At 34.7% G+C, this 23,533-nt stretch overlaps 1 long non-coding RNA gene and 1 pseudogene across 2 annotated transcripts; one reads left to right on the top strand and one right to left on the bottom strand.

Moving 5' to 3' along the window:
- The first annotated feature begins 6,324 nt into the window (after nt 1–6,324).
- On the top strand, nt 6,325–10,295 carry LOC145637874 (uncharacterized). Its single transcript, XR_014114524.1, has 2 exons — nt 6,325–6,616; nt 10,064–10,295. It is a non-coding gene; the product is annotated as an uncharacterized LOC145637874 (long non-coding RNA).
- Nucleotides 10,296–11,371: 1,076 nt separating this feature from the next.
- On the bottom strand, nt 11,372–22,277 carry LOC145639031 (cell division control protein 48 homolog C-like; annotated as a pseudogene). The gene is made up of 12 exons (XR_014114806.1): nt 22,118–22,277; nt 20,854–21,633; nt 19,693–20,354; nt 19,359–19,511; nt 17,389–17,505; nt 17,088–17,192; nt 15,396–15,458; nt 15,246–15,310; nt 14,938–15,139; nt 14,637–14,774; nt 14,458–14,539; nt 11,372–12,018 (listed from the first exon to the last, which is right to left on the bottom strand). The product of XR_014114806.1 is annotated as a cell division control protein 48 homolog C-like (transcript).
- Between the last annotated feature and the right edge of the window lie 1,256 nt (nt 22,278–23,533).

Genomic DNA, 23,533 nt, shown 5'->3' with positions numbered 1-23,533 from the left:
GAGGTAGTATTAATTATTATTATGATTAATAAATATTAATTATTATTAATATTATGTTATGATAATATCTAAATATGGATGACTATTACCCCATGTACAATCTAGAATATTCTAGAGTTGGGTATTTGGTCTTATCCATTGATGGAACCCTAGGAAATGTACATTATATATATCCAGTACTAGATGGAATATGAAATATAATGTAACTATCTTCCCTCATCTCTCTTTATTTTCTCTTCCATATTTAACACGTTATCTGCACCATTGCTAGTCAACTGAGTAGGATTACCAAACATTTTTCTAGAATCTCATATTATTATTATCATGTAAGTATGATCGTAGCCCATAACAATTATAATTTAACATTTATCTAATTTTGCATGCTTGTTTATTGGAATATCAACATATATAACGAATACAGAGCATGATAAATAATTTAAGGTTCCATTCTTATTTTTCTCCATGCTAACGTTCTCATCTTCTATTTCGTTCTTATTTATGCATGACTTGTATCAGGATTATTTATGCATGATTATAACGTTTAGTACATATTTTGGATACTATTTATATATACTTATATTTTAATATTATTTTGTATAGTGAAAAATGTCGAACCTTGCCAAGCTCGAATTTGTGGCCCTTGATATTACCGGAAAGAATTATTTATCATGAGTATTAGATGCTGAAATACACCTAGATGCTAAAGGGCTTGGTGAAACAATAAAAGAGGCTAATAAGGCAACACCTCAAGATAAGGCTAAAGCCATGATTTTTCTTCGTCGTCACCTCCATGAAGGGCTCAAAAATGAATATTTAACTGTGAAAACCCCACAAATCCTTTGGAGTAATCTAAAGGAAAGGTATGACCACCAAAAAACAGTGATACTCCCTAGAGCTCGTTATGAATGGTTGAATTTGAGGTTGCAAGATTTTAAATCTGTTAGTGAATATAACTCAGCTATGTTTAAAATAACTTCTCAATTGAAATTATGTGGAGAAAATATTACTGATGCAGAAATGCTTGAAAAGACATACTCCACTTTCCATGCTAATAATATTGTCCTGCAGACACAATATAGAGAAAAAGGTTTTAAAAAATATTCTGAATTAATATCTTGTCTTCTTGTGGCTGAGCCAAATAACGAGCTATTAATGAAAAATCATGAATCACGTCCTACTAGCTCTACTCCATTCCCTGAAGCGAATGTGACAACCCATAACGGGAAAGAAACTAAAAACAGAGATCATTCCAGCAGTAGTGGTAGAGGTAGAGGTCGTGGTCGTGGCCAATGGCGCGGCCGGGGTCGTGGACGTGGATATGGTAGAGGTCGTGGAGGTCATTTCACAAACTCACATTCCCACCAGAAGTGGGAACAACGTAGGGATGAAAAAGAAAAAAGTGATAACAATATATGTTACCGTTGTGGAGGAAAAGGTCATTGGTCTCGGGTTTGTAGAACTCCAAAGCATCTTATTGAACTTTACCAAGAATCATTGAAGAAAGGAAAGAAAGTTGAGGCAAACCTTGTTCTTGAAGATGGTGAAGGTGATTTTGATTTTGGCAATGCCAATCAATTTGATGTTGGTGATTTCCTTACTTCCCCGGAAAGGAATAATTTTGATTTTGGCAGTACAACTCATTTAGAAGTTACTGATTTCTTCACTGCCCCAGAAGGGAATAATTAAAATTATATTGTTTTATGTTAGTTTTAAGTATTAGACTTATGTTTGCTTATTCTAGTGATTTATTTAAGTTTATTTCTTTCGTTGTAATAAGGATTTTTGCTTTATAAATTTATGAACTATTTGAGTGTTTTTTATTGATTTATTTGTTTTATCATCTTTATTTTTATGCTTAATATTTTGACATGTATTTATTTCATGAAGAACATGGATATTACTCAAGTTCAATTTTCTATGAATGGTGAAGAATTATGTCTTGCTGACAGTGCAACTACACATACAATACTTAAAAATAAAAAATATTTCTCTCATTTGATGATGAAAAGGATTAATGTAAGTACCATATCGGGTAGTACAAATATCATTGAGGGCTCCGGAAGAGCCACTATAAAGTTGCCTTGGGGAACTGAAATTAAAATAATTGATGTTTTATACTCCCCATTGTCTCAAAGAAATTTATTAAGTTTTAAGGATATTCGCAACAATGGTTATCATATTGAGACAATCAATGAAGAAAATAATGAATTCCTTCAAATCACAAATATAACTCAAGGCTCAAAACATGTTTTGGAGAAACTACCTACATTCTCTAGTGGTTTGTACTACACAAAAATCAATGCTATTGAAGCTCATGCTATAGTAAACCAAAGTTTACTGATGATTTTGTTGTTTGGCATGACCGGTTAGGCCATCCCGGTTCAATAATGATGCGAAAAATAATTACGAATTCATGTGGACATTCTTTGAAGAGCCAGCAGATTCTTCATAATAATTTTTCATGTGCTGCTTGCTCGGAAGGCAAGTTGATTATTCGCCCATCACCAGCTAAAATTAATTTTGAATCAATTAGTTTTCTGGAACGTATACAAGGAGATATTTGTGGGCCCATACATCCCCCATGTGGACCATTTAGATATTTTATGGTTTTAATTGATGCATCAACTAGATGGTCACATGTGTCTTTGTTATCAACTCGTAACCCGGCGTTTGCGAGATTACTTGCCCAATTGATTAAGTTACGGACACATTTTCCAGATACTCCCATTAAGACTATTCGGCTTGACAATGCTGGTGAATTTACATCTCAAGCTTTTAATGATTATTGCATGTCCATTGGGATAAATGTTGAACATCCTGTAGCACATGTTCATACACAAAACGGTCTGGCAGAGTCATTAATAAAACGTATTCAGTTAATTGCTAGACCATTGCTTATGAAATCCAATCTCCCAATTTCTGCTTGGGGACATGTTATATTACATGCAACGACACTAATTCGCATTAGGCCAACAAGTTATCACAAGTTCTCCCCATTACAATTGGTTTATGGTCAGGAACCAAATATTTCCCATCTAAGAATTTTTGGATGTGCGGTTTATGTTCCAATAGCTCCACCACAACGCACTAAGATGGGTCCTCAAAGGAGGTTGGGGATATATGTTGGGTTTGAATCCCCGTCAATAATTAAATATCTTGAGCCTACAACAGGGGATTTATTTACGGCTCGTTTTGCAGATTGTCATTTTAACGAGTCACTTTTCCCAACATTAAGGGGAGAAAAGAGAGAGCTGGAAAATGAAATTAAATGGAATGAATTATCATTATCCTATCTTGATCCTCGAACTAAACAATGTGAACTGGAGTTTCAAAAGATAATTCATTTACAAAGTTTAGCGAATCAATTGCCAGACTCGTTTGCTGACCCAAAAAGAGTGATCGAGTCACATATTCCAGCTATTAATGCTCCATTTAAAATAGATGTCCCGGAAGGACAAAATAAAATTGCTAATGAGTCTAAACCACGCCAGAAACGTGGAAGACCAATAGGTTCCAAAGATAAGAATCCTCATAAAAGAAAAGGAGCATTGATTGATGATGGCCAAATTGAAGAAACAATTTCCGAAGGATCTCCAAAAGAGACTTTAGACATGATACAAGAAGAAATTTAGGTACCTGATAATGAAGAAATTTCAATAAATTATATCATGTCTGGAATTACATGGAACCGAAATCAAATCGACGTCGATGATGTTTTTGCATGCAATGTAGCATTAGATGTTATGGATAATAATGAGGATCATGAACCAAAATCCATTGAAGAATGTAGACAAATTAAAGAAATGCTTGGCCAAAATGGAAAGAAGCAATTGAAGCAGAATTAAAATCTCTTGGAAAAAGAGAAGTATTCGGACCAGTAGTCCGTACACCTGAAGGTGTAAAGCCAGTGGGATATAAATGGGTCTTCGTGCGAAAGAGAAATGAAAAGGGTGAAGTTGTAAGATATAAGGCACGCTTAGTTGCACAAGGATTCTCACAAAGACCTGGTATTGATTATGAGGAGACATATTCTCCTGTGGTGGATGCAACTACTTTTAGATTTTTGATTAGTTTGGCAATAAGAGAAGGACTTGACTTACGTTTGATGGATGTAGTCACAGCTTATTTATATGGCCCACTGGATAATGACATTTACATGAAGCTCCCAGAAGGATTCAAGCTGCCGGAAGTAGCAAAATCTAGTTCTCGAGAACATTTTTTTATTAAATTGAACAAATCTCTTTATGGATTGAAACAATCTGGGCGTATGTAGTATAACCGTCTAAGTAAGTATTTGTTGAAAGAAGGTTATAAGAATGATCCTATCAGCCCATGTATTTTTATAAAGAAATTTGGATCAGGATTTGTTATAATTGCAGTGTATGTTGATGATTTGAATATCATTGGAACTCCTGAAGAGATTTCAGTGACTGTCAATTATTTAAAGAAAGAGTTCGAAATGAAAGATCTAGGAAAGACAAAATTCTGCTTGGGGTTACAAATAGAGCACCTAGAGAATGGAATCCTTGTGCATCAATCAACATACATAGAAAAGGTTCTTAAAAGATTTTGTTTGGATACAGCACATCCATTGAGCAGCCCTATGGTTGTAAGATCACTTGAAGTAGAGAAAGATCCATTCCGACCTCGGGAAAATGATGAAGAAATTCTTGGTCCTGAAGTACCGTATCTTAGTGCAATTGGAGCACTAATGTACCTTGCAAGTCATACACGACCTGATATATCATTTTCAGTTAATTTATTAGCAAGGTTTAGTTCATGTCCAACTCGAAGGCATTGGAATGGGATTAAACATTTACTTCGTTACCTTTAAGGTACGAAGGATATGGGTTTATTTTTCCCAAAGTTGTCCAAAGGAAATTTGATTGGTTTTGCAGATGCAGGTTATTTATCTGATCCTCATAATGGTCGGTCACAAACTGGATATGTGTTCACATATGGTGGTACTGCCATTTCTTGGCGTTCCATGAAACAAACCATTGCAGCTACTTCTTCCAATCATTCTGAGATTTTAGCAATTCACGAGGCTAGTCGTGAATGTGTATGGTTAAGGTCGGTAGTTCAACATATAAAAGAAGTTTGTGGTTTATCATCTGGGAAAGAGGCACCAACAACTTTATATGAGGATAACGCTGCTTGTATTGCTCAACTTAAGGAAGGATACATCAAAGGCGACAGAACAAAGCACATCTTACCCAAATTTTTCTTCACTCATGATCTTCAGAAGAATGGAGATATAAATGTATTGCAGATTCGTTCAAGTGAGAATTTAGCAGACTTATTTACTAAGGCTCTTCCGACAGCAACATTCAAAAAGTTAGCTTACGACATTGGATTGCGTCGTCTTAAAGATCTCAAGTGATGTAGTCATGAGGGGGAGTTAATGCGCGCTGCACTCTTTTTTCCTTAACCATGGTTTTTTCCCACTGGGTTTTCCTGGTAAGGTTTTTAACGAGGCAGCATATTATGCGCATTATAGTGTATTATTTTGTACGGGTTTTGTAGTAAATGTTAGTTATTGTTTTATTCAATATATAGTCATCCAAGGGGGAGTGTTATGATAATATCTAAATATGGATGACTATTATCCCATGTACAATCTAGAATATTCTAGAGTTGGGTATTTGGTCTTATCCATTGATGGAACCCTAGGAAATGTACATTATATATATCCAGTACTAGATAGAATATGATATATAACGTAACTATCTTCCCTCATCTCTCTTTATTTTCTCTTCCATATTTAACATATTAATAATTATTATAATTATTCAAAATAATAAATCATTATCATAAATACAATATTAATTATTATTGTTGTTATTATTAATTATTATTTGAAAATTAAGCAGAGCAGAGCAGGGCAGAGCAGATTTCTTTTGAACAGGGCAGCGCACATTTATTTTGAGCAGAGCAGATTTGATTTGAGCAGAGCACAATAGCTCTAAAGAACGAGGCCGTAGTATTTTATGTAAAAGATTTGTTTCTCAATTGAATTTATTTTCAAAAATAAAAGAAAAAAAATTTAAGGACATTACTGGTGTGTCTTTTTTAGTACATATTTATTGATTACAAAGTCTTATATAATGTAATGGGGGTTACTTGATAGTGTTAAAGGGGTTACTTCATCATTGTTATAGAGTTACTCGGTCAGTGTTATAGGGATTACTTAATTGGTATTACAGGGGTTACTTAATCAATGTTATAGGGGTTACTTTAAGTGGTCACACGGTGTGGCCGGCCGCACACAAAACGAACGGTTTATTGATTGATTAATTGAATAATTAATAGTGAGTGAATAATGGAATAAGGAATTAGTCAATAGTGGGTAGCTGAATTCTTATATGCATGACCAAATAGGCAAATACTGCATTCAAATTTTCAAAGCTTACAAAAACACAGTGAATCAACCAAAAGAAGAACAAAATATCGAAACTGAGTTGCAAAATTCCCAAGGATAAAGATGCGTGGTAAGGGATCGAAGCGGCAACAACCATCGTTGACAACCTCCATTTACCTCCATCTTCGTGCTGCCGAATTTGAGATTCTCTTCTTCCTCTTTTTTCTTGTCGCTTTTCTCCTCTTCAAAGATCTCGTAAGTCTCCTTAATTTCCCCTTTTTTTCTTCTAAATTTTGAATCTAATCTTCATTTAATTACCTTTTCAATTTGATGATTGGTTTCAGTTGTTAATTGTTGTTTCCGAGTTCAATTTCTGTTCGTTAATCTGAGTTTTGATTTATGGTTTGTTTAACCTAGAATTTCTTGAGAGAATTGCTGTAAGACTTTAGGGTTTTTTATTTTTTAATGTATGAACTTAAATGTTGGGACTTTTATTAGGGGTTTAGAACTGCGGTATGATTTGTAGGTGGATAAATTGTTGATTTTATTAGTTATAGCCAAATTCATGTAGAGAATTAGATAGAGGAAAATGATGGAAGAGGATCTTCGTGGATAATTCGCGGCCGAACCCGTCATTTTTGGGGATAAGGATTTGGTTTTGTTGTTGTAAGTTTGATTCACTCATTTTGAATAGAAATAAGCCTATTTCATCCTCGTTTTGCTGAATGTTAAATCACCAATTCACCATTGTTTGCAGGTGAATTGTAAGTCACACTCGTCAATTAACATTGATTTAGCTTAGTGTTATATTAGCAGAACAGTCTTCTTGCCCTCATTTTGCTTAATGTTGAATTTCCACTGATTGCTTGTGAATGTTGAAATGTTGAATTACCATTATTGATTGCTCATTGGGGGTGATTGGAGTATTCAAAGCACCCCAATTTAATTGTATCCCAAAAATTGTTGTCATATGGGTTTCATAGGATTGAGGGCGGAGTCCATGTAACATAGTCTCTCAAGTAGGTTTGAATTAGGTTTAGTGACTGTAGTTAATATTCTGTTTAAAAGGTTTAGTGAATTAGGTATAGTGATTATTATAAGATTAGTCCCCCTTTTGTCAATGGAGGTTTATTTTATGTTTTTCTTAAAGTTGCGTGCTTAGTTGCTTGCCCATTATGTCTTTATCTCTGAGTTGAAAAGGAAGCATATTAAGATATTCTATCATAATTTGTGTCTATGTTAGGATAGCGATTTTTTCTTCTCAATCTTCCAATATAAAATAGGAAAAATTCACATGAATAATTACTACTATGGGTAGTCTTCCCATAATAATCCCACATGTTCTAGAATAACCTCAATTAAGGGGGGGGGGGGGGTGTTCCTTCCCAAATGATCCGGTGACCTACATGAACTGAATTAGCAGGTCACTTGGGCCATGTAGCATAATGTGATTTGAGTCTTTTTTGGATTTTTTTCTTAAAAGTTCTGCCCCAAACTCCCTTTGTCTTCCCATACTTGTCCCTCCTTCCCGTTGACCACCATGCTTCCCCTTCCCCACCAAAACTAACTCGTCTACTATGTGTCATTGCTAGAAACCATCACTTTCATCTAGACACTAGAATAAAAGCACCTCAAGCTATTCACTCACATTAAGCAAAATTATTCTCTTAAAATACAATTTGTTGAATATGGCTTCATCCAAGAGTCATGATTCACACCCACAAAATTTTCAGGATCATTTGCCACTAGTAGAAGAAAATTTAAATCTGAAACTTTGATTGGATGGCTTGCTCAAAATCAAAATGAAAAGCAAATATTGCTGATTAGTCTTTATTTTGTCTAATTCAGGCATATGAATGAGCAATGAAGGAAATGCATAAGAATATTTTTATTTCAATATATCTGCTCGTAGAAGAAGGGGAAAAAAAAGGAATTTGATGTTGTTGCTGAGTAATTGCTGGAGTTCTTTCATTTTATTGTTTGTGGAAACTCTTTAAATTTTAGACTGTAAGTAATAGTGCTTCAAATCTAAAAGTCAAATTAAATGGAGTTGTGCAATGATTTTGGATGAATGGGGATGGTGGTATAGTCTACATTAATGGATGGTTAGGCAAGGTTGATTTAGGCAGAAGATGGGAGAGGCTGGAAGTTGCAAATTCAACGGCGACAAGATGGAAGAGATTTAGTGGCAGTGATTTGTTGGTCAGGGGAAGGACGAGGGTGACTAGGTAGGGAGTGCGGTTGTTGGCAGGGCAAGGGAGCTGGTAATCATGGATCATTTTGGGAAAAATTCTCCCGTAGTTAGGATTATACAAGTATTTTTATAGTTGGGATTGCTATAGAAATACAATCCATAGTTGAGAACTTGAGATTTTTTGTGTATATCTTCTATAAAATTATCCGTTTGTTAGGAATAAGTTACCTATTCTATTTTGTAATTTTATGATATGAATGGATCGTGATTAAATGTGCAACATCCCTCATTAAAGGGAGGGGTGGATACAAATTGGGTGTGAGACAACTTAATTTAGGGGTACTCTAGTAAAATTATGGCTATTATATTTATTTTTTTTATTTTTTTCATTATGATGTATTTGGACAATTTGACTATTCTTTCCGAACAGTAGAATTATCTGCTCAAAAAAATCCATATTTGAGAGAAAGCTGCAATAGAATATAGCAATCAGCCAATCATACATGTTTCTTATAAGTGGATTCTTTGTTACAAATTCTTGTATTTGTAACAAGAATATGTAACATACCTTCTGCTGCTATGCCTTACTCAAGTAATCAGTTTGCATCTCCTAAACCAATTTGCAAATGAATTGGTATCTTTTTTAAGTGACTTTTTTACCTTTGCAGGCAATAAATTAAGTGAGTTGTTATTGATGCAATGATGTTACTTCATTTAAATGTTCTTTCTATACTGAAAGGCACCCATCACCCTTCATGGAGTTGCTCAATCTGCATTTACTTATCAGTTTGCAAATGAAATGTATCACTTTCATGTGACTTTTAAATCCATGTATAGTTGCCGAATGTAATCGGATAAATTATTAGTGATGTTAGATGGATGACCTTGGTTTACTAAAAGGCACCCATTACCTTAAATATATATATGGAGTATCATGCATCAATCTACTTCTCTTTACAACAGATTAAATGAAAGTGTGTCGTCACGGGTGAGAGGTAGTGTGTGGGCTTGGGGAAGGGGGACGGAGGTACCAAAGTTCTTTTTGTATTATAGATGGGATAGCTATAAATGAACATGCTATTGATTTAATACCAGTAACAGACTCACAGGAGTTTGATAGGCCGTGCAATAAGCTGGAGTGTGTTGTTTTACTAGACTATCTGGCTACTTTGTTCTCAACATTCAATGCAGTATAGCAATAATTCTTAACTGTTTGATTTTCGTGTAAAACAGCTATAGGAAATCAACATGGTTCTATCCTTTATTGTGTCTTCAAAGTCAATTGTTATTGTTTTCTCATAATCGAGCTACCTGTGTTGGTATTGTGCTTTTCAAATGGGTAGGTATCAGCATGCACCTGTAGATTTTCCTCTAGGATAGTGTAACTTGTAAGACTTTGTATGTTGTAAGCAGATGAGAGGGAAATGTCGTTAAATTATTAATAAGATAGGATTGTGGCAGATGTCCTGCGTCATTATTTATCTTATGGTGGTTCTTGTTTATTGCAGACTTCAAGACCTGAGTACAATCAGATTATGGTGAAGAAGCCTCAACATGATTTCTGGCCCTTCTAGATCTTGACAATGATATCGTAGGTTTTTCTTCTTGTTTATGAGCATATAATTATGTATCTTTTTTTACGATAATTTTATCTTACAAGTTAGTTGAGAATGTAAATCTGTGTTTCTGATCTATACTTTATAGCAATTATAAAGACAATTGTCTGATTTCTGTTTATCATCCAAATTTTCTGAGGACAACCATCATCAATTTATATATATGCAACTAAAGTAGACTTAAATATAGTTGGGGTGAGGAAGGGCCTAAAATGAAAGATAAATTGGCTCCTTATGAACCTCGGTCTCAGCTATGAAGTTCTTACTGTCTTTTGCAAATTCAGGTTTAAGGCCTTATGAAATTCTTAGCATTCGAGATCTTCTTGGTGGTTTTTTACAACATTTTGGTAAAAAAAAAAATGGTTTTTCACAAAAGGATTAAAATGTGGTTTTTGACAAAATTTCCTATATTTTTAAAAAAATGGTGAAGTATTTTTTTATTCGACATGTATATTTATATCCTATTTATAATATAAACTTGGGTTTTTCTACATTATAACCCTCCAACTTTCCGTTTTCTACGATGTGCCCCCCTTTTTGAGAAATCTACACTGTAACCTTAAAATACATTTAACTTCTATACGGTAACTTTGTCGTTATCTTGCCGTTAACAAATTCCGTTAGTTATATTTTTTTTATCGATTTGCATGTTAGAAATGGTTTCGTTAAAGGATTTGGGGGGGTATTTTGGCCCTAAAGGGTCCAAATTGAGGTCAGATTTCACAAAAAATGACGCAAATGTCTTGTTTTGCATATTAAATACGTAAACACGCAAATTGAGATATTTTTTAATATGCAAAACGAGGCATTTGTGTTATTATTTTGTTAAATCTGAGCTCAGTTTGGACCCTTCAGAACCAAAATACCCCAAAACCTTTAACGAAACCATTTTCAACACGTAAATTGATTAAAAAAAATATTATAAAATGGTAAGTAAGCCCCACTAACGGAATTTGTTAACGGCAAGATAACGGCCAGGTTACCGTATAGAAACTAAATGTATTTTAAGATTACAATGTAGATTTTTCAAAAAGGGAGGGCACATCGTAGAAAACGAAAAATTAGAGGGTTATAATGTAGAAAAACCCTATAAACATTTTATAATTTTAGTTGATACATAATGGAAAATATAGATAGTCAAAATATATATCTCAAGATCAATAGGCACATATGGGGCGAAACCACAAGAGTATTCCATAGTTCATAGATAATAACTAAAATTCCATACACAAGAAAATGAAGTTTTACAAAAACATAATAATATTAATACCAAAATTGATTACAATAATCAAGATGACATAGCTTAATATTAACCCTCATATATGCAATGGTTTTGTCGTATTGTCCCTCTAAAATTACTGCATTTTAAATGTCCCCAAAATGAAGTTCTACACAGAAAATGGCCTTCAAGTAAAGCTCGTTGTCTCACTGCAATGAGAAAGTCAAACGAGCAATGGTAATACCAACACCAACAGGTCCAGCACCAGAGTACACCACCACAGCATAACCTTTCTCAACATGTGACAATAAGAATCTTTTAGATTCATCACCATAGCAAACGGAGTTCATTCAGGAGTACTCTTACTGAGCAACATAGTTACCCTTCCACGAACATAGTTACCCTTATCCTGGGGCGATGTATCAGGAGACCCTCACTTCAAAATTCTTTTTTAAGGAAATTTGGCCAATACATGAGCAAAACATGAATTATGTTAAGTCAATGCATCAACAAAGATCCCAAGTGTGAGGAACAATTCATATCACCGCCATTTAGTAGTTAGTATAGTCTTGTCACGCTTTTTATAATGCAGTTGAAGCGGTAAGAACCATTGAATTCAACACATTACCTTTCATGAAAAAAAAAAGTATTAGCAGTAGAAAAGGCTCTAGTGTAAATCATAACTCTTAAGGGACATCAGTTGAGTAAAACCAACGGTTCACAACAACTTAAATATAAATATCAAAATCATGGAATTAAGCTTAAGATCAAATCAGATAATATACGTAGTATAAAAGCAAATAAGTTTGAATCAAACAGATAAGAAAACATGTTTATTCCATATCATTATATCATATCACAATTAAAAAAATAAAAAAATAAAAAAATAAAAAAAAATAATAAAAAAAAACTTCAGGTCAAATTAGAAATAATCAAATCACATCAGAGAATTTGTTTTATAAATTAATAATAATTACAAGTTATTCATTTTGGACGGCTTTAATGAGAGCATGAATAAATGCATTATCTGCATGGTACTATTGTAAATTTGTAAGTATGATGCACATTAGAGAATTTGTTTTATAAATTAATAATAATTATAAGTTATTCATTTTGGACGGCTTTAATGAGAGCATGAATAAATGCATTATCTGCATGGTACTATTGTAAGTATGATGCACATGTAACATGTTAAGGATCTAGAGAGATGTAACTTTTTTACAATTTTGTTGTACAGTATTAATATGCATTTCCTTTTAGAGGTGGATTTTGATTGAAATAGGTTCTTTATAAAAAGCAAAATCTACATATGAAGTAGCATAGCCAAAACAAGAAAAATACTTGTCATACAAGTGCTGTTTTTTACACTTTTGTAATTTAAACACGAATATAAAAAGCTAAAAACAACACTATTGTTTTGTATATAGGATTTTTCAGTTAATTTCACATATTTGCAAGTTACAATAACAATACTCCCTTTGTTTTTGATAGATGTAGCCATATTTCGCTTTAAGATATTTTGATTTGATGTACCCATATCTTTATTCTATTTTTAATAAGCAAAAATATCTATCTTACTCCGTTAACTTTTAAGGCCTTGTTTGGTTGACAATATTAAATGGGAAAAGTGAAAATTCATGAGATTTGATAAACTGAGAAGTTGTTTGGTTGACACCCAAAAAAAAAGGGGGGGGGGGGGGGGGGGGGGGGGGGGGGGGAAGTGAAAATTCATGGGTTTTTCAACATCCCACAAAACAAGGAAAGTAAATTACCTAGACCCCCCTAGGTCAATCAAAATTCATGGGATTTCTAAATTCCTACATTGCCAACCAAACAAATTTAGAAAATTCCTAGGAATTTCATGAGGGAAATAACTTCCCATGAAATGCAATTTCCTATGGGACTTTAATTCTCATGTCAACCAAACAAGGCCTAATATTTACCTAATTCCACCCACTCTTATGTTATTCCTTACACCAATCCGCCTTTTTACCACTCTTATTTATTTGAATAAGAGTAATAATAATATTCCTATCAAAATAAATAAATAGTCATAATTTAATGGAAAATTTGCGAGGAAGGTCATTTTATGAGGTCGACCTTGTGTGGAAGGTCTTTTTATGAAAAAGGTGGCACGAAAGGTCTTTATATGAACATTGGGTTGCGAGGAGGGTCCTTTGACCAAAATCCGGCGTTGACCAATTTTTTCCGGCCAAAAATAATCATGTGATGTGCACGTGACCACTTAAATGAGGTTTTTATTTTTATTCTTTTTCCCTCTTTTCCCTTGATTTCCCTTTTCCCCCTTTAAATTAAGCTTGGAAACAACAATTAGAATTAGAATTATGGTTGTTAATTGTTATGGTGTTTGATTTCCCCAGAACCAAAATCGGCCACCTACGAAAACCACCCATTAAAACCCACACCTCGAACATCCACCCCCCTAGAACCCAACCCCACGAACACCCACCCACCAATAACCGGCGAAATTTAAAGAACGAAGAAGATGGGGAAAAGTTCAAGCAACTAACAACACTAAGGTGAGGAGGAAAGAAGAGCACGCAACACCGCCTATGATTGAATGGCTTTGATTGGCCTTCAATTGTAATTTTAGGGATAAGAATTGAAGATTTAGGATTAATTTTGTTCTTAAATTAGGGTTTCATAAGGGAGAAATGGGGAAAGAGGGAAAATTATGAGAAAAGAGGGGAAAGGGAAAAAAAAAAAGGGTAACTTAAGGGGTCACGTGATTTGCACGTGATTTTAAATGGCCGGAAAAAATTGGTCAACGCCGAAAGTTGGTCAAAGGACCCTCCTCGCAACCCAATGTTCATATAAGGACCTTTCGTGCCACCTTTTTCATAAAAGAACCTTCCTCGCAAATTTTCCTAATTTTATTTACATTCTTAACTTGAAAAAAATCAGATAAGAGTATATTTGAACAGATAAATTCAGACCAGATTTTAGGTGAGCTAAACATAGCCTTAAAACATGGCAATGAAACTATATGACTATGTTAAGATATAAACTATAGAGAACAAAGTCAATGAAGGCAAGTAATTTATACCTCCACATGTGTTCAGTGCTTTTGTCTCGACATTGGTTAGGTTCGAAAAATTGCGTGACCAATTATCATAGAAATCTCTTTGCTGCTCCCCCACGTAGAAATAAGAGAATATTAAAGACATGTTAGACAGTCATTTTTTATAGTTTAAAACACCAATGACGCAATTAAAACAATTATACCTTTTTGTTAACAGAAGGTTTCAATCCCACCAATGCTTTTTCAAAATGACTATAATTAATTATCCAAGGAATGGCACCTGCACCCTTTTGCTTCAATAATCGCATCTCGTCATGAGCAAACCTACCGGCTTGCCGCATCTAGCAGTATTCCAAAAAACAAAAAAACAAAAGATACTTAGCCTATATTGCTAATTGAAAGGAATATCAACATTTTAATGAACATCCACTGAAGGATGTAGGAGTACCAGAATTGTGATAAAGACATAGCAAAGATAAGAAACAAGGAATGGAGTGAACAAACCAGGAAAGCAAGGTCAGCGCCACTAAAATGATCACAAGCTGTTCTCTCTGCAATAGCAAGTAAATCCACATCGGTATCTATAGGTTTCTTTCTTGCAAGAGCTTTCAATATCAAGCCACGTTCCTGTGGACTAGGCAGAGGAATGTATAATTGTTCCTCGAATCTTCCAGGCCTTAATAAAGCACGATCTATCCACTCAGGTCTAGAAAATCCAGATAAAGACTGTCATATAGGAGGATTTTCGCATTGATAAAACATATTGCTAGCAGTGATAAGTAATAAAAAAAATAATAAAAAAAAAAGTATACCGATTTGTAGCACCAATGACATAAACCCCCCGCCTTTCCTCTGCACCATCTAGCTCAATAAGAAGCTGCAATGACGATTTAAGATTTTAAACATCTGAGTGCCCATGTGAAAAATAAACCAAAACAATACAGTGGTACAAAGTGAAGAACCTGCTTAAGTATCCTATCAGTAACCCCACTAGATTCTCCACGATTTGCAGTCAAAGCATCCACCTGTGACAAGTTCAGCATTTTCAAATGTCATCAATTGAATTTGATTCCTGAATTTATCTTGTAGTCCTATTCTTGTTATGAATCTTATGATACACACAATTAGCAATACACCGATATAAAAGAATGGGCATATAAAAAGGAAGGATTTTTACATCCTTGACATGGTGAGAGCCTTAAGATCTTAATTTAAGTTTCCAATAAGTTTTTTGGGATGAGAGTGCATTAGTGAGCATATATATCTCAACTCTAGGTAAATAATGTGAGCTGGGCAACCACTTTGAGCTTTTGTTTGGCCGTCACTTGACAATTAAACAATCAAGAGATTAAGATCAAAAGGTATTAAATATTGCTTTAATATCTCGGATTGGGCAAGCTGTCCACTAACAATCCATTATTAGAAATGTAGAATTATTCTTACTATCAATATGTATATACACAGGAGATTAAAGAAAACACCCAATAAGATTAGATTTGATGATTGAGAGGTGAAAGATATTGCAAAAAACACAGTATTTCATGATGAGACCAAACAAATGGAAATAGATCACATGCATTGGATAGTAGATGGCTATAAAAGGAGACATAGCTGATAATAATTAACATCTCAAACAAGAACGAATTTGTTTGCTAAGACTCTCAAGCAGCAATTCACAAAATTATAAGGAAAGTTGGAATTCCAAATATGAATACCCAGAAAAGGGAGGGAGTGGAAAGTTAAATCATAGATACGAGCAATATGAGTGGAGCATATCAAAAGGAAGCAAGTATTTTGAGGTGATTAAGGCTTTAAGCCTACAATCATCCCATTATTCATCTCAAAAAGGAACATACAATCAATAATAAATCATTTTTCACATGTCTTCTCCATATAAATGGGATTCACATGATTTAGTCACTAAATTGTGGTCGGGGCAAATTGGAATTTAAAATGGGTAATGTTATATGCAGCCCTCAAGGCGTATATAAGCATCAAAAACATTATATAGACTGATACTCCGCGTTGATTTAGGATTGCAAGACTTTTGCATAGGTTAGGGAAATTAATGTTTGGTTTAACATAATATTACCACTTCAGGCTTTGTATTTCCAGCCACACCAAACACTGTAGGTAGGAAAGAATAATTACAAAAGTGTCAAAGAGCACCATATAAACCCCTCACCCTCAACCCCCCCCCCCCCCCCAAAAAAAAAAAAAAAACCTCACCCCAAAATAAAAAAAAAAACTCCAACTATCTAGCAAATTTCATGAAGAAAAACAAGAAAAGCAATAGTGACCTAGATAAAGTCATTGCCTATTACACAACAACTTTCCTTTCAGATATCCCATCATAATGCAAAGCCGAAAGCTTGATCAAACCCCCCCCCCCTCCTTTCTCTCCTCTCAAAAAAGACAATGTCCCAACTGTTTCATGAAAAAAAGCAATAGCGACCTCATCATGTAGATAAACCCATTGCCAATTACACTACAATTTGCCTTTACGATATTTCATCATAATGCTTGGCCGAAAGGCTGTTCAAATTTGCCTCTCTTGGCTATATTTTAGCAGCCAACAAAGGAAACTAGCAACGAGCAACAACAATGTGAACATTTAAAACAATAATTATAACTTCAAGAAAAATTATTCATACCTCATCAAAGAAGAGAATACATGGAGAACACGTCCTTGCACGATTAAAGATCTTGCGAACAGCCAATTCACTTTCACCAACATATTTGTCCATAAGTTCAGGACCCTGGTAATGTTATTTATTTTAAAAAAAAAAATAAAAAAAATAAAAAAAATAAAAAAAAAAAGAACTTTCAGTACTTCATAGCAAGGTGAGTATGCTTTAAAGGCCCAATCCCTAGAAAGCAAAGATGCAAACAGACCCGGGAGGGGGGGGGGGGGGGTGAGCTGGGAATTTACAACAGGGGGCAGTGAAAATAGACCTTGATGTAAATGAAACTTGCACCAGCCTCATTAGCAACAGCCTTGGCAATCAGCGTTTTACCACAGCCAGGGGGACCATAAAGCAAGAATCCTGCTGGCAAATCTAGTCCAAATCCCTGAATAATATCAGCAGAAATAAGAGTCAATATACAAAAATCATCAGACATAAGATGCTGCTCATAAAAGCAGACATGGGAACCAGATCAACAATCACACTGGCTTGATAGTTGAAAAGGTGTAAAAAATTTCTAGCTGCAATGACTCATTATAAAGTCAGTTTGAAAAAAGACAAAATATCATGGGAAGCGCAAGGATTCCCAGTGATTTCTGTACAAGCAGCAAAGCAAGTAGGGTTTTAAAAGCAGATAAACCTCTCTTAATTAAAAAGGACAGCAGCTTACCATGAAACACTCATCAACAAGAACCTACTAGTTGTACTGAAATACATGTGCTTTCCTCAATAAATTAATAAAATAATGTTAAAAAAAAACTCTTCAACTTCCTGAAAATCAATCAAACCATGTACCATTATCAACTTCTTACACATGTATAGAATGGAGAAGTATCTACGATAGGGATGCAAGTGGGTACAAAAATGCTGGTTCCACACCACGTCAGTGGGGCGGGTAAGGTATGGGTACAATAGTCATACCCACCATGGGTAGTGGTTAGGTGGTGGATTGAAAGTAATACCCGCCTACCCAGTCCTGCTTTACCCACCCAACTTAGCACTTACAACCATATCTTTTTTTTTTTACTACAACTTTACAACTGTTGAACTTAAATTTGGTAAACCCATAGCTCCATAAGCCCAATTAAGTAGACAAAACCACAATATTCAAGTTCCTACCCACATTGTGTCGTGTGTTGATAGTTTAATATGGCCTGTAGTGTAGAGCTTTTACTTGAAAAATAATAGCTAATGCTGCACTTTTATTCATTTTGTTTTTAATTTTGACAGCTAATTGATGCATTGTTAAACTATAAAATTCTTGACAGCTAATTGACTTGTAATTTTTACCATAAAATTTTTGAAAAAACATCATTGACCACTTTAAATAATGTCTAAAATGAACTACTAATTATAAATGGCTACAAGTCATTAAGGCCCTGTTTGGTTTGATGTAAAATGTTTTCACAGAAAATGATTATCCCATTTACCTTGATTGGTTTGTGACAGGGTGGAAAATAATTTCTCAATGGTGGAAAATTGCATCTATAATGGTGGAAAACATTTTCCTTTCCAAAACAAGGGAAGCCTCATTTTCCTTCCTCTTTTCACTTTCTTCTCATCCATACCCACATTTCCCCTCCTATTTTTCATTTCTCTTTAACTTTTCTTGTAAGAACCAAACAAAGGAAAACTATCTTGGAAGTGTGGTTTTCCTTGAAAGTATGTTTTCCATGATAACAAATTTTTCATTGAAAATGTTTTACACCAAACCAAACGGGGCCTAAATAGAAAGTAGACAAATGGTAAACCATTGCAACACATACAACAATCCTAAGTAAACCAAATACTAATTACATTGGAAAATACAAACTGCACATTGCACATGATTATTCAAAATAAAAAATAAATAAATAAATAAGTAAATAAAAGTTGCATATGAAGCCTATTCTAATTGATAACAACTCAGTTATCAGTAATTCTCGAATAACAAAGTCTAGAATGCTACTCCACATTAGTGTTAGTGATTGCAAAACACAAAATCACATCTTACACATTTTAATGATTAAAGATATTAAAGAAAAAATGACTACGTAAAACAAGCCAATTAAGACCTATTAGAAGGAAAAAATATAAATTAACATTAAAAATAGAAGAACAATCACAGAAGTTCACCAGTCAAAATGTGTGTTGGTTAAGAGTACGTGCAATCTAATAAATATAAACGGTATAATCAAACTAATAAATTTGACAAGACCAGAATACTTGAAAAAAAAAATATCAAGTATAATTAATTACCTCATAATCTTCAGGATTTCTAATAGGATCAACTATACAGCTCTGGAACTCCTGCCTTATGGTGCCAAGGCCTCCAACATCTTCCCATTTCACATTAGGAACTGCAGAGAAACCTTCCCTCTTTAAAGACGGTTGAACATTCTTAAATGCAACCTAAATCAATAGATAGTCCAGGAGGAAAAGAAAAAACATCAACATACTTGGAAAAGCACCTATATCCATAAACTAATAAACATTTCATGACAATAAATGGCAGAAGTAGCAAATTATACAATGGAACAAAACTTTTTTTTTCACTTAGGAAAACATTTACAGGAAAGTGACATTGAATTACCTCAAAATCTGACATTTTGGGACAGAGTGTTTCCATTTCTCCAGGCATAAAACGTAGTTGCTTCCACCAATTGTCATCTTGGGGCCCAACTGCACACTCCTTAAGACCCTCATCCTTCTTTAAGTTTATCATCTTCCTCATAGCATGTACAGAAGCTTTTCTAACATAATCTTCCAGGTCAGCTCCAACAAACCCTGCTGTGTCCCTAGCCAACTTTCTAAGGTTCAAACCCTCTTGAACACCAAGATCACATGTCAAGACTGACAGTATCTCAAACCTTGCATTTTCATCTGGAACTCCTAGTTCAATCTCCCAGTTAAATCTTCCAGGTCGCCTCAATGCAGGGTCAAGAGCATTTGGACGGTTGGTTGCTCCAATAACAAGAACATGGCCTTGTTTGCTCTCAGAAACTGAAATCTCCGGAACTGCTGGAGATGAATGTACTTTACTCCCACTCACAGAAATCTTTTGACCAGCTACAGAAGCATTCTCACATATAGTATCCATGCATTTCAATAACTGAGTGACAATTCGCCCTTCTTGCCTTTTCTGCGAGCTCTCTCTTTTCTCCGCAATGGCATCAATCTCGTCAATGAATATTATTGAAGGAGCAGTCCTACGAGCTTTTAAGAAAAGCTCACGAATGTTTCCTTCTGACTCACCTTCAATATGAAACACAAGAAGCATCAAGTACTGCTAAAGTAAATCCTAACATAAATATCATTTACCATCATATGCAAGGCCAAAGAAGACATCATGAAGATGCAAAGCCTTAAGATGAAAACTTAAGTTGCACAACGACACACTGCCGACACCATAAGCAATGTCACATACTCACATAGCCTTTCTTCTTTACAAAAAACCTTTTACCCAACCCTAATTTAAATAGATGGTAGGCCAAGAAAATCAAATTTTGATTGCTTTATTCCATTCATTAACTTAACGACGTATTAAGAAGGTGACAAAATTACCGTCCTATGCCCCATTTTTTTAAAAAAAAAAAACTCAAATATGAATGGAAAGAAAGAAATGTTGCAAGAAATGTGTATTTTCATCCTTTTCTCTCCCTTATACGGTTTTACCAACAATAGTAGGGCTCTTTAAAGGCTACAAAAGATATCAAAAACATACATAGTATAAGCTAGTTCTGATTTGACATACCTGAAACACCAGATACAATCTCAGTCGATGCAATCTGATACAAAGGAACGCCAGCTTCATTAGCAATAGCTTGAGCTAACATGGTCTTACCACACCCAGGAGGCCCGTGCAATAGAATTCCTGTTGGTGGCCCTGCATGTAACTGACACAGTCGGTTGAGGAGTTCAGGGTAACGAAGTGGGATAAGCACATTGTATTTTAATTCCTCCAATACTTCACGCATGCCACCAAAATCCTTAAACATGGGATGCGTCATGCGTGTGCACCTGATCTCTACCATCATCTAAATCCATATTTTTACTTCCTGTTCCTCCATTTTTCTCAAGCATCACAATATTCTCAATTTCTTTTTTTTCTAATAATTCTATAGTTTTCTCATTTTTCTCCTCCATACTCTCTTCTGTTTTATCAGGACAATAGGCTTCCCTTAACATTGTTTTCATCAAGTCCAACTTCGGACTGGAATCCTCCTCGTAACTTGAATCAAGGGATGAAGATGATAATGCTGAAGTCGATGTTGATTGTTGAACTTGACCATCTCTACCGCCACTACTATTATTCCGCTTAAGCTGGGAAAGGGCCTCTCTAACATTTTTGGTGAGTATTGCGGTTTTCCACCTCCTGTACTCCGGATATGTCTTACGTAGATATCTCACAGCATCCTCCTCACTCTCAAAGTTACAATCCTCAAAGTGTTGCTGTAAAATCCTAAGAGCGCTACGACCACCACGCGTATTTGATCCCTTTCTCATAGTGTTATCAATTCAAATTTCCAAACCCCTAAACAAAATTTAAACCAAAGTAATCTGTCACTAATCAGGTCATCTTGAAAATGGCTTTTATACAATTTCATTAACAAAGTAATTTCACAGTACAAAATAAATAAAAAGCGCATTCCTTCAATTAAATTGAATAATCAAGTAAACATTCCTCAATATTTAAACTTAATTAATCAAAGTAGGATCGAAAATTCACTTTAAATTCACCTCGCTTAGAATATAATAAGAATAGCAAATTTATAGCAATGAAATCGCTTATTATAATTATTCATAACTTGACTAATATAAGCACTAGATCAGGCCGTCGCTGAGGCAGGGCAGGAGGGAAAAGAGCGCTGATTTCATAGTTAAATCCTAACATTAAAGTGTTGTGCAATACATTAGCAACCAAATTTGATTCATAATTATAGGGATATTTGATTCAATTATCGATCTCATAATTTTAGGGATATTTGATATGATAATAACAAATACAAACAACTTACCTCAGAAGGTGCTTCAATGGGGGGATACAAGAGATTCAAGGGTGAACGCCAACTGCGCTTCAGTGGAGAACGTTGAGTGCGCTTCAATGGGTATCGACTAATATGAGAGAGAGCAATTCTATGGATCCCTATGACCCGTCACAGTTATTAAACGGATAGATCCGTCTAATAAATAAATGGGTTTTTTTTTTTTTTTTTTTGTTTTTTGAAAGCAATAAGGGGGTGTTTGGTTCACATAATTAAGGTATAAGGTATGGGTTTAGAATGGTTTAAACCCATACCTTATGTTTGTTTTATGATTTTATGAGTTTCAAACCCATACCTCAAACCCCCAAGGTATAGGGTTTAGAAACCTTGGGGGGAGGTGGGTTTGGCTCATTCCGATACATTTAGGCTTAAATAAAAGAAAAACATTGCATTTCATGATTATACCAAACATATGGTATTAAGAATCAAGTTCCAAACCCATACCACTATGGTTTCATTCCTGATTCCAACCCCATACCAGTTTGCGAACCAAACGCCCCCTAAATGGGTTGAGTCTTTATACAATCGTCCAATTATGGGGCAGCGCACATCTTTTAAGGGTTTAGAGTAAACCTGTTTTAAAAAGTACGGAGCATTAGTTTAAATTTACACCTCCTTTTCCTAAATATTATCTTCACACACCAAAGCTTGTATAATTTGTATATCCAAAGGATCCATCTCTCTGAAAACTCTCTCGATGACTACCTTCCTACAACCCCATAATCTCCTTGAAATGATTAATCAACTAACAAGATCTAATAAGAAACCTAAGCGCAAAATCACCCATTTGATCTTTGGAAAGGATTCTGATAACATGGAAAAATCCATGGAGATAGATAATGCTGAAAAACAGAGCTTAAGTCAACCCGATAATGGAGATATAAGCAGGGGAGTCTAAATCCTCCTATACAGAACAATGGTGCCGAACAAAAATCCTTTAGGGATTTAATAAGGGATACGCAGCTGGAGAATCATGCTGCGGCAGCTGGGCCTTTCGATCTAGATGATGAAGTGGAGGTTTCGGATGATGATGAAGCACCGGAGGATGTAATTGACAGTGAGAGATGCCTTGTTATTCTTCTCACCAAGGAAGAAAAAAAATCCATGCGCAAGCCTTGGAGACATACCTCAATTATTACTCCCTCCGTTTTTACATACTTGCTCAATTTCTCCACGTGCGGAATTTGGATAAAGTAATATTTCCTCCGTTCTATTAATATTGCAACAAGGAGAAAATTACGCATCCCAAAACACATTTTATATGCTAAATATCTATAATTGTATATGAGAAAAAATTATAAAAAGTTGATATTGTGAAAGTATTAAATGAGACGAATCCAACAAGATCTCACTTGACTATATTTTGCTTAACGTATAACTCATATTATA

Source organism: Chenopodium album, chromosome 7 (assembly GCF_948465745.1).
Source record: "Chenopodium album chromosome 7, dcCheAlbu1.1, whole genome shotgun sequence".
NCBI lineage: Eukaryota > Viridiplantae > Streptophyta > Magnoliopsida > Caryophyllales > Amaranthaceae > Chenopodium > Chenopodium album.
Note: the sequence above shows the minus strand (reverse complement) of the source record. Positions and strands in the feature narration are given on the sequence as shown.